The sequence below is a fragment of the Vanessa tameamea genome, chromosome 20 (assembly GCF_037043105.1).
Source record: "Vanessa tameamea isolate UH-Manoa-2023 chromosome 20, ilVanTame1 primary haplotype, whole genome shotgun sequence".
NCBI classification, from domain to species: Eukaryota; Metazoa; Arthropoda; class Insecta; order Lepidoptera; family Nymphalidae; genus Vanessa; species Vanessa tameamea.
Genome location: NC_087328.1, coordinates 4,806,411 through 4,819,810, shown reverse-complemented (window position 1 = coordinate 4,819,810; position 13,400 = coordinate 4,806,411). Strand labels below are relative to the sequence as shown.

The 13,400-nt window shown below is 29.8% G+C and overlaps 2 protein-coding genes across 2 annotated transcripts in view; one reads left to right on the top strand and one right to left on the bottom strand.

Annotated features, from left to right (window-relative positions):
- LOC113401769 (atrial natriuretic peptide receptor 2-like) overlaps positions 1-6,247 on the bottom strand; it is a 54,390-nt gene extending 48,143 nt beyond the window's left edge. The window contains exon 1 of the mRNA XM_026641792.2: positions 6,096-6,247. The gene's annotated coding sequence lies outside the window, so the exon portion shown is untranslated. The remainder of the gene's footprint in view (positions 1-6,095) is intronic.
- The window catches only part of Dhpd (Dihydropterin deaminase), a 159,131-nt gene that overhangs the window by 24,834 nt on the left and 120,897 nt on the right, over positions 1-13,400 (top strand). The gene's annotated exons all lie outside the window — the stretch shown is intronic.

Sequence of the window (13,400 nt, the reverse complement as noted above, 5' to 3'; positions counted from 1 at the left end):
CGTTGGTAATGAAACGATCGCAGGCTATGTCAAATAAAAAAAAATGAAATGGATAACATCCCCGCTGCGTTTCTTCCGCCGATTCTTCTCATACCCGACGTGTTTATTCCTGAACCAATCCGAATCAATAAGCAAGTTAAATGCTTCAATATCGAATAAAGATTTTGACTTTGACATTGACTACATGCCTTGACCTTGTACTTGCACTGGCTCTCTCATTTAAATCAGAACACAACCATACTAAGTATTACTCTTTGGCGGTGAAATATATAATGAGTTTAGTTTAGCACTCAGCTACCACCAAGTAAATTATATTAGATAATTATAGTATTTAATTTCAAACACCAAAAATGACTCCTTGAAAAGTGAACGGTTACGTATACCTTACTCAAAATGTGTCCTTAATTATACCTCAGATTATTTACCCACATAACCTAAATTCCTCCCAAAGAATCGACTCGTTAATATATCACGGTTTATTACGTTATTATAAAATCCCTTTATGTAGTCTGTCTTTGATGACCTTCATGATATGAATGAAAATGAGTTACGGTTGTCGATAAATAATATAAAGCCAGACGTCACGCGATTGTTTACTTGCAGCATTTACATATCTTGTTCGTGTAATGGAAATTCGTGAATGTAAAGAATTTGAAAAAATATTTTCGGTGATGTTTTTATACTAACTGACGGAGCACACGTTGCTTAGTACTGTTGAGTATTCCATTTTTCTCAGGTACTTTTTTTATATCCTCGAAAGTATAAAATAAGAAACTCTATAAACAGTTGATATATTTTTTTGTATGTAATATAAAAATATTATTCCTAATAATCTCGAAATACAAAGAAAACGAATTATTTCACTAGCTGCGAAGACATACAAAACATTTTTAAAAGAAATGTTAAGTGACTTGGCTTTTTTTTAAATTAATTGAAGCCATGGAGCTGTGAATGTATTGAAGATGTTTTTGTGACTTAAGGTTGGTACACAACATCCAGAAAAGTAAAGTCAAACATATATTATTTATTAGAGAAAACATACTCACAGCTGAACATTATCTTTAAACTTTATAAATCTTCTGAACCTGAATGTAACTGAACTCTATGAAATTTATTGTGTTTATTTGAATGGATCCCTGGATGGCTTATTTTTGATTCGGTAGGACATAAATCGTAGGTAGATAAATAAAATTCTTATTTATCCGGGTGAAATCGGAACGGGTAGGTAGTCTATTATCAAAAGATAATATAATATTTAAATATAACGTTGCTCAGTTTAATCATACAAGTTTTGTCATGAAGTTTTCCTTAACTGCCGAGTACGAGATGAATTATAAACACATTAAAATTTAGCTGAACTTGCCCGGGTCTGAATCTTAGCTTAGCTGAAACATTACTCCTAACAATATTGTTTAATAAAACAGTTAATTTATTTTCTTAATAATAGATGGCATTAATAGTTCTTTAAATCGCGCTATAATTATCTGAAGTTATTATTTTAAGTATTCATTAGTAGTGTAGTAATCATTCAAAATAAAAATAAAGTTTCCTTGATCAATATTTCGTTTCATCTGTCGTCTATCTAATAATTATTATGACTTTTCAGAAAAGTTGATCAAATATTTCGTTTCATCTGTCGTCTATCTAATAATTATTATGACTTTTCAGAAAACTTGATCAAATACGTTTTCCGTTGTTGTAAATCAAGCCTTATTCCTTTTCTTTCAGCGAGGCCTTCTCACGATACCCGTCAAATAAGCAATAAATTACATGCGTCACGCAACGCGAGACTGACGACATTCGTTTTTTTTTTCACAATATAATCAAGGAATATTTTCTAAGAAAGATATATTAAGAATAAAGTCTTTGAGCGCGATGAGAGCAAAATTTCTAAGTCGAACTTCAGTGCAACTTCCCTATATAAACTTTCAAAAGAAACTGTTTCTAACACGCGTACTGAGTTTGATTTTTGTTGTAGATTTACTCAAATGTTTTATACTATTGATGCGATCGAGAAAACTTGTACGTAAATCTATTATCGAGACAAATAATTATACAATAAATAAACTTAGCTAAGTTAATGTTCCCATACGGCTACTTCCTCTCAACATACCTTATTTTTCCTAATTATTCAATTGCGTAGTTTATCGTAGCTCTTTGTAAAATAATAGTTAAGTATATGACAATTGATTGAACTGTCAAGCGTGAAAGCGAGTAGGAAAAAAAGTAAATTAATATTCACATTTTTGTATTTAATGACGCGTATTTATCTAAATTTGTATTTAAATAAGTGTGTTTGTTTGTAACAAACAACATTATTTTATTTTATGTGTTATGTGATATTTATTGGTAGGATAGTCATCAATTCCCTGAACTAATCTAATTTAAATAGAGAATCAACTTATATTTATGTAATGAAATCCTTGTTATCATATTGTATGAAGTCTGTGCGTGTATGTGGAAATCTGAAAGATTTGAGTGCTTAAAATATTTAAGTGTCAATTTTTAAACCAAAAATAGAAAACCTTTAAAAAAAATCTTTAGATAACACACCGCAACAAAGTTTGTGCGAAGTTTCAGCTCAATCGATTAAGTGGAACTAGTTTAACATTCAGTTGGAAGGTTTGACCCACACACGAACATGTGAAGTTAAATAAATATATTGCAAAGCTATATTTCCGATAAAAATCACTCAAAGATTTCAATCAAGTAACTAAATAAGCCACACAGTCACAAATCTACAGAAGTTTCCTGGACGATTTTGGTAACGACAAAGAGTCTCAACTAAGCCTAGTCAATAACACAAGAGATAACGCACAAGTGTGTGCAACATATGTGCACTCTCTATTCCTTTGTCCTAGTAATCCGATGCGACGGCATTCTGACGCGACTGGGGAGAGTTCAAGCGCACGAGAGTGTAAACAATACTAACCTCTATACTCCACGCTGCTGCAGAGAATTTCTTAACAAAAAACTGTTTTTTTTGTTAGCCCGATTCTGGGCGTGAACCTAGGACATCGAGATGCAACTAGACCTAGTGATTAATGGCTAGGGTGGCAATTTAACGTGATAAATAAACATTTTTATTTTTTATTTTAAGAAGTAAAAAATGAATGTTTTTGTGTTTGTTTATATATTCTAGTGATCTGTTCTGCATACAACGATAAAAGCTCGGCTCAAATAAAACAAGATATTTTTATTTTCTAGACCTTCAATATAAACGTTTAACATGGAACCTTATTCTAACCGTATGAAACAGGGTAGCTGGTGCGTAAATCAGAGCAATGCCACTTCTTGATGATAAACTCAAATAACACAGTTTTACAAAACAACGACCATACATCATCTTTATTTCCAATATATACTAATATTACAAATGCGAAAGTAACTCTGTCTGTTTGTTTATCTGTTACGATATCACGGCTAAACCACTGAATCGAATTTGATGAAATTTGAACCCCAGGGAAGGACTGAGGCTACATTTTACCCCTAACGCCTGACGAACCCTACAATGCGAAGGAAGCCGAAGAAATAGTTTTATTTCAGTAAAAATGTATAATGTCTATTTTACACAATAATTAATTGATAAAATGTCGTATTGATTGACAGAATGACAACAAACAAAAACGAAAACTGGAACAAACGTCTTCTTGACACGTTTCAACTAAATTTGCAATGAAAATATTTTTTTTAGTAATGCGATGTACACGATTTGCATGACATCATACACTTAAACCATTCGCTTTAGAACCAGGGCATCTTCAGGAAACAAATGACACTAATATACGAACTGTTCTAAAGTTTCAGCTCTATCGCACAGTTTGAAATTAGTATTACAAAAACTTTGGGTTGATTCTCTCTCAGCATATAGAACTGAATTATCTTGAAATAATTATTGAATATTGAAAGGATATAGTAATTACTAAAAATGTCCCAAAAGCTAAGGCATTTATTAAGAGCAGCGTAGAATAAGTTTTACTCGCGGTGTACACTAGGCGCATACATACACTCGAAAATTTGTGTGTATGCACGAGAAAGAGCGTGTGTGAATGATATACTGTGTCCATTATGATGTTGTTGAATACTAGCGATTTAATTTATTTATTTCACATTTTATTGAACGTAAGTCGGCGTTAAAAGTAGTTCATATTTACTTTAAAACTAAGCTGTAAACAAATGTTTAATTGGTAGGGTTTTGTGCAAGCTCAGCGTATATTCTTCCGCCAGCCAGCAACACTTAGTACTTTTGTTATCTGATTCGAAAAGTGAGGGAGCCAGTGTAACTAGATGTTATCATCTCAGTTCCCAAGTTTGGCGGCGCATTGGCGTATTAAGGAATGCTTACAATTTCCTATAGTGACAATGCTTATGAACATTGTTAACCACTTACTATCGGTTGGCAATTTTACTCAAGTAGACGGCTTCTTAACATAGAAAATAACTACGTGGTATTATAAAACTAATAGTTCATTTAAATAAATAATCTAATCAGTGTGAAAAATCTTTTTAGGATTATTTCCTGCTTGCTTTTCATACTGTAAAACACTGAGTTTTTTTTTTCTGACGAAGTGATATATTTTTATCACTAAATGAGTGAATAATATTCTTAATTCAACAAAGACTTTGACTTAAACCAATTTTAAATCAGAGTCAATCACAAATATTTCACGAATAGAAAAAAAAATACAAACATTCTAATTTTTAAACAGCAATCCTATTGCTGTAAGAACAAATTCAAAACTCTCCTCAGAACACGAACATGGACCGTAACCTTTCTTGTATAAATGAGTTAGGATATATTATTTTGATATTAACACTAATAATAACACAATTATATAAACTCTTTTCGTGGCCATTTCCATATATTTCTAACAAGATAATATTTCTGAAACTTATACCCTGTACAATCTATAGACTATAAAGAGTCTATCAAAGTTTGTAATCGAAAATTATCTAAGCGATATTCTTGTCATATAAATAGTACAAAAAGGTTAAATGTCTGCGTCGCAACTTGAGACACTTTTAAAATTAATTATATATGTTTATATACAAATTTTACATAAGGAGATAGTTTTATAAATTGACAACTTGTTTGTAACGACACATGGACGAACTTAATTATCTGTTTGGTAAAAGACCGTGAACCAACCAAGATATTATGAATCTTGTGTATTTTTAGTAATTTTTTATTTAGTAATTACATTTTTATTAATTTTAAAAGAAGGTTTCATTGCGTTAATAATTTTTCTGTCACTATTTTTGTTGTTTTATAACACATTTTATGTCACTAAATTAATTTTGTTTTTTTCCATTGCCGTTTAACAACACGACCTCCTATACCTACCATAATACCAAAATACTAAAATACTACCATAAAACAATTTATAAGAATATTCAGCTGAAGATATAATATTTCTTAATATATTTATTTGATAATATTACTTATTATTGTAATAATAGTTTATGTATTATTTTTGTCTAGACTCTGAAGTGGTTATGCCCTTTCAGATATTATTTTCTTTATTATAACGTTGTTAGCGAGACCTGTCCCACATATATGAGTAAGCTAGTAAAATATACATCAACTTATGAATACTAAACGTATGATATAATACATAAAATAAAAAAATGAAGATAGCTGCTCTAATAGCATATATATCTTTTTTTTAATTTATATACTAATATTTTATAATACAAAAACAAGCAAGATAACAAATACCAATTTTTATTTTTTGGTGTATCAGACAAATATGAAATTATTACGATAAAATATTAATTTAAAAAAAATGTATTACTATAGTATTAATTTACAATATAAAATTTTGAGATGAATGTCTTTTTTTACTCCAATTTTAAAAATACATTACATACATTTTTGACAAATAAATAAAATTTATAAGAACATGATATTAGAAAAAAAAAAATTTAAAAAAGTATAAATTCGTTTTAATTTTTTTAAAAGATATCCTTTAATTTTTTCTTAAGCTTCTGAAATAATAAAGCCATCAATATAAATCACTAATACGTATGAGAAGCCAGTAAGAACTAGGTGCTCACAATTACGCCACAAACTAGAAACATTAACAAAAACTTACGCTGCCACCGGAAATCAAAAAGTCACGTGGTACACAAAACACTAAACGACTTTTTTAAACACTTAACCGCTATTTTTGTTTATCGTAGCGTATGTTGCCGCTACGAGTGTAGCGTGCTACGATCGTAGCGCGACTGTCGTAGACGCGCTCGGCCTACGACGGCTAGCAAGGAACTCTGATCAATGAGGCCACACGCCTAACGCCCGGAGGTACTACATTTACGGTACCATGATTTACCCGTAATACGGTGTTTTTATACCGTAAAGTGCCCTCAAATCAAGGTATAATTTTCTTTACGCGGATTCTGTATGATATTAACTTTTATTTCTCTTTTTCGCGTGAATCTATGACCGAATATATAATCACATATACTTAACGAAACTTTCGCTTTCAATTTTTGGGCAAAAGTATTTCGATAATAAAGAACATTTATATTTTGACTTCATTTTCATATTTTTGATATGACTCCTGCGAAACATTTTTTCTTGTATCTGGATCGAATACCGTGTTTATTTTTTGTGATTTTATTGTGCCACGGTGTATTTTAAACAATAAGGTGATTTCAACGCCTCGGTATCATAAATCTTATAAGAACTTATGGATTTATCCGCAGTTATTTCAGCTTGTAAATGTAAAAGTCTTATTGTTACTGAAATAAAATAAAATGGTATTACTGGATAATCGGTTCAACATATTCAGATTTAATCTATTACAAACAAACAAATCTTACAAATTAATAATATTATTATGTACTACTCGGTCCACACGGTATACTCTAAAATACTTTTCTCATAATTACTTGGAATTTCACATAAACTACCATCCCCTGTTTTAATTCAAAATGGGGGTTGTTTTCTAAAGATACATTATTAGTACATATCCATACGATCTAAAGAGCATACATTTTAAATTTCAAGTCTTTACTTCAAAAACATAGGACTTTCATACAAACTTCCAATCCAGGTTTTACTCCAAGGATGGACTTTTATAAAATCCGTTCTTAGCGGATGTCTACACCCTATAAGGAATCTACATGCCAAATTTCATGCCAAGTTTGGAGATGGTATAGTTTCTGATGATTCGCGATGAATCGGTACCAATACCACTCGTATTTCCCTTTTATATATATAATATTATAGATTACGTAGATACTTAATAAAAATAAAATTTATAATACTTTACTTAAAATAATGTCTTAATTTTGTTAACTTCTAGCCCACAATACTTTCAAGTAATTTATTAAAAAAGAAAAAGAGACGAATCTTTTGTTGAGGGGATTATTTCAATTTCCTTTTGTTAGACTTTCTCGGTGGAAATTGCGGAAGAAAACTCAGGAGCGAATATTTGCTAAAATTCAATTTCTTCGACAGCTATTTAATTGGCAATGTTCATATCAAAAAAATATTTATACTTTAAATATTTATCGCTATAGCAATTTACAAAATGAAATGCCACTTAGTTTTGATAATAATTTTAACGAAAGCATTTAATTTGGCCTATTATTATTACTAAACTAAACCGAAGGCGTAATATAAACGAATAACTGACTAAATGTATTTCATAAATAAATAAATATAACAATAAATGTTATGGATATATCATAATTGAAATTCACACGTAAAAAAGTACAAACACAAAACTGATTAAATTACTAATTACTTTAAACTTTATAACGTTTAATAATTCTGAATATTATGTTCGAAGTTAAGTTACATGATATGACGAAAACTTTTTAATTTAATAACCCTCTGAATTTCAGTAAATAATAAATTTTAAAAGGATAATTTTACACTAAGTAAGAAAATAATAACAATATTTTTACTTTGATTATTATTGATATGTCTAAATAGACATATGAATATATAGATAAGAAATAGGGGCCAACAGTTGGCCACTATATTTTACACGCACACTATTCAAGTAGTATGATGTTTAGGGTTGATACTCCCTAGCTGTAGTGTAGCGCACCAAGATAAAAAGTTGACTTTTTTATAGCTATTTTGTAGTGCGACACAATATCGTAATATAAATATATTCTAAGCATTTATAATTGGTTTTTAGTCCAATCAATTAGTAAAAAATATTTTAAAAGGGTTTTATTTTGTAATTATATAACTATAATTATTAATTAACATATGTATTAAAGATAATATTATATTAACATATATTTCAATATATATATATATATAATTAGTATTCGTATTATATATACATAAAATACCTTTGTAAAATATAGAAATCTATAGACAATATATTTAATCTTTTAATTTACAATTTTTATAGTTTTTATTCTTACATGCTTAATGTGAATATAAAAAAGTACCATATAATATAAAATGATATAAATATTGCGATTTTATAAAAATCTTGCTATAAATAATTGTAAATCAACTAAAATGTATGAAAATATTAGATTAGGTAATTTTTACTTAATTTAATTAATAATTTAAAATTATAATTCAATATAAATCCATTACCAAAAGATGTAATTGACTAGTAATACTCAATTTATCTTAATGTAATTAAATTCAATTTGAAGGTAAAATTACCATTTCTGTTGCGGTTATATCAATGTCAGGTGATGCGTTACGCTGTTTCAATCTGTTTCAGGTGCAGCCACTTGACAGTGACGTCAAGACTACGTAATAGTGAGAACCAATTTAATACCTTTGCGTCACTTAGTGCAAATGGTCGAAAATTATGTTCCAATTTCAAAGTTCAAAATTTACTGGTAGATTTTTTTTTAATTTATAATCTACTGCTAAGGATTTTACGTTATTCATTAGCTATCATTTTATTGTTTTTTTTATTTTTTATTTATGTATTTCATTTTCAGAAAGAAATAAATTTTAACGTGTAATCAATTTTTCAAATTTTATTTCACTGAAAGTCGCTTATTATAATTGAAATTGTTCTTTAGTCTACATGAGAAATATTTAAGAAAACAAATTTGATAATAGAAAATAATTATCTCTCTCAAATAACTGCAGTAATTTACAGCAGTAGTTTCAGGTAATAGTTCTCATAATCTTCATTCTTTGGTTTGATTTATATCCGTCATTTCAGGTCTTTGAACTCCAGAAGTTCAACATCGACCGAACCTTGGCCGTCTGCCAAACAAGTCACATAGAATAAAATAATACGCAAAGTTCATAGTTTTGAGTCTATCTTAATTCCGCGCTGCCTCGAATTTATATTTAATTATAGTTCTTAACAAATCGTCTTAAAGTTGATTATTCCTTGATAAGCGTCTATATACTTCACAAACACATCGAAAATTTTGACAAATTATTATTATTGTTATAACCGTTGGGTAGTAACAATAATAATTGTTGGCAGATATAATTATTCACAGCATTAAATTTTGTATTTTACAATTATATAAACTGTCTCGTTATTTATATATTTATTCGTTGAGTAATGGCAGAATGTCATCTCAATGTTACTTGAAAAAAAAATAACGTACACTTTATTCAAGTAGACCGTAACAAGAACTCTAGAATCGCCATTTTAAGAGATAAAATTAAATTTAAAGTTATCATCAATTCATAATATAAACTTTACAAAAAAAACCGATAACATACTCAGTAGTTACTCTATTCCGAAAATTATACTGGTGTGTCAATTATTTACAATTGAATTATATCAGAATTATATCAGAATTAAACTCACAGAAATCTAACTTCATGTTTTTTTTTTGTGAGTAATTATGGTACGATTCATGACTCACTTGTAACATTGAAGGTACTCTGTCAGAAACCCTCGTGTACGTTTCAAAAACAACTGTACGAAAAATAAATTTATTCGAATGAATGATACGCGCATCGAAAACCTTTCAAATGTTATTTTGGTTGACATTGATTAAGGAGAAAATAATTATATTTTTATAATTAAGATTAAGTGTAACTATACGAATGTTATAATTTAGGTACCGCTTTATTAGTAACTGTAACTGTCTGTCTGTAACTGTGTTGTTATCCTATCTTATGCTTGTATATTTAGATGTTAAGTTTGTTGTTATTCTTTATTTATAAAAGAAGTCAATTATAAGTGAGTTTTATAACTATAACACTTAACAGGTTTCTTTTGAAACTCATCAAAATAATTGTAATTCTATAATAAATAATTTAATGTGTTTTTAACTTTGCAATTGCTGATAAAACCTTATTAACGTATGTAGATTTAGGGTATACGTAAAGGGTTACAACTCAATAAAAAATACTACAATAAAAAAAGAAGAATTTACAATACATAATATATTGTTTATATTCAACTATATTTATATAAATATTAAACACATGTGTAAGCCGACTTTTATTTAATGTTTTAAATTATTATTTTTCAATTTATTTTTATATTTTTATTAACAATAAAAGATTATTGACTGCCGGGAATTATATTTTGTGAATGGCAACAAAATGTGGGCGGGGAAGGAGGATACGGTAATTTGATTCATTCCGTTTTGAGCGTTGAAGGAAAAACAAAAGATATGAAAAAAAGGGAAAATGAAAAGTCAGGGGAAAAATAAAGAAAGTGATTGTGATCATTACGAAGTTTAATTTTGGACATATTTTGTTAAGTTTACACATGTAAGACCTCCTTTATCTTTTATTTTATCTATAAATATCTGATGCAAATGATATTCTACTTATGTAATGGATGATACTAAATGTTCTGAGGAATCCAGGCATCCAAGCACTTTGTATTTATTGCCTCCTCATAGCGATTTGTCTATGAAGCCTAATCGCGCAGAAAGTCGGTGTATTTCTTCATGATGTAAATATCTCATTTTATCAATAGAATGTCTGCTCTAGACGAAAATAAGATCACGCAACCGAATTTGATACAGGAATTGAATTTTTTGTTGATTATTTAGTCTTATAAGGATATTTGGCAAGGAATATTTTTTAATTATGAAACATAATGCTTTTCAAAAGATCCTTAAATAATTTATGTAAGTAGTCTACACGAGTATATTAGTCTATACAAGTAGCAGGCATATTCATTTAACAATTGGAAAGTCTACAATATTATCAAGTTCATTACATGTCATACAATAGTGACTCAAAAATAAATTCATAACTTTTTTTCAAAAGTAAAAATAGATACATTATAATTTTTAAAATGATATTATAAAAAATTGATTTACGATTAGATAAAATAAGAATTTGTCTTTGTAAAAAAGAATCCTGAAACCTGATCACACCGGATATTTTTTATGATATTGGGGCCTACCTGGGGATGAGCCACCGGATGGTAAGTAGTCACCGCCGCTTATATATATAGGCACTGCAAGGAATATTAACCATTCCTTAAATAGCCAATGCGCCACCAACCTCGGAAGCTAAGCTGTCAATCCCTTGTGCCTGTAGTTACACTGGCAGTCACCCTTCAAACTAGGACTCAACAATATTAAGTATGACTGTTTAATATAATATATGATGAGTGGGTGGTACCTACTCAGACGGGCTTATATAAAGTACCACCAAGTAAATCAAAACCACCCTACCATGGATGATCAAAATAGGTCTAATAATTTAGGAGTTCAATGACATACAACTTACAGAAGAATAATAAACTAGAACTAAATAGCATGAAGAAGCAGATTAAGATTTTTTTTATTACAAATACCAATCAAAACAAAATGAGCATGTAGATGGAATACATAGATCTTAAATGGAGATTGCGGGTTCAAATCCAAACCGACATCTTTATATATTAATATGCTTTATTGATATTATTAAATAACCTGCTCACAATGGAGTAATATGGCGGAATACATCCCTTCTATTTAAGAGGAGAGATAATATTTGAACAACTGCGTATTTAGAGTTTGCTACTTTTTGAAATAACAACACTTTCAATAACAATTTTTACTAATAGTTATAGCCGGGTATAGATTTGTGATCATTTTGATAGATTTGGCGTCATTATGTGTTGTGTCCATTTACCACACATAAAGATGCAATCCTTAATAATGCAATAATATTTTATAAAATAAACTTACATTATCGTTAAGCGCGAATTATTGAACCGGAAACTTATATAAACGCGATATATTTCCTAATGCGGCATAACATCAGTCGAACGTGGCTATTCGTTGAATGCTTTTCCAATAACATCATAATGGAACTGTGGTTTCCATGAACATGAATGTAAATTCGCATGCTAAGCGGTGTTCTACATCAACCACATGCCGTAGCCCGTAACTATGGTAATATTAATCAGAAGGAACGGTGCCAAAATTAAATATAAATGTGATACTTTTGGTAAAGGTACACATTATACTGCAAGATTTCTGCGCAAGCACTCCCTACTTCCATCACTACCATAATCCGATTGAACGGCAAACTCGACACGCTCGGATAAAGTTAAGGCGCAAGACCAATGGCTTTAAGCACGTTTCAAGTTACAACATGTACAGCCTGTAAATTTCCCACTGCTAAGCTAAGGCCTCCTCTCCCTTTGAGGAGAAGATTAGGAGCATAGTTCACCACGCTAATCCAATCCGGGTTGGTGAATTCACATGTGGCATAATTTCGTTGATATCAGACACATGTAAGTTTCCTCAAGATGTTTTCCTTCACCGGCTAGCGTGAGATGAATTATAAACACAAATTAATTAACACACATGAAAATTCATTGGTGCTTGTCTAGGTTTGAACCCGCAATCATCGATTAAGATGTACGCGTTCTAACCACTGGGCCATCTCGGCTCCTTGCCGTTTCGAGGTACGGGAGTATACATACTTCAAACTTCCACGGCTGAGTATTTTTCAATGATGAAATTATTCCACCAAAGAGGACCACTGCGGCGAGGTGAACTAAATTATTATTCATGACTTATTGCTAATCGAACGCGGCAATCTGTGACAAATGTGGTTATAGTAAACATTCAGTCATGCGTACAGAAAGCGTAGGCGGTATATATAAAAGGAGAATGGCGCATACGCTCTTTCAGATTATTTAAATATTGTGTAAGCTTTGCGGATTAGCCGTCGTCTTTATGCCTTTTACGTCTGTGGCGAAGCCAAGGAACGCAAAATGACAAAAATACTAATGTATGTGTTTTGTTATGTGATATTTTGTTTGCATTTTTAAGATGACTTTTTATAAAAATGAACACAGACTTGATAAATTTATTATTTAATGTAATTCAGCAAATACTTTTAGCTTTGACAAATAAGAAATTCATACTCGGTAAAATATTATATAACATAAAAAGAAATTAAACAGTTTGACAAATAATAAATTTATATCTCATATTAAATGAAAACACTGATAAGATATATATTTGATAAATAA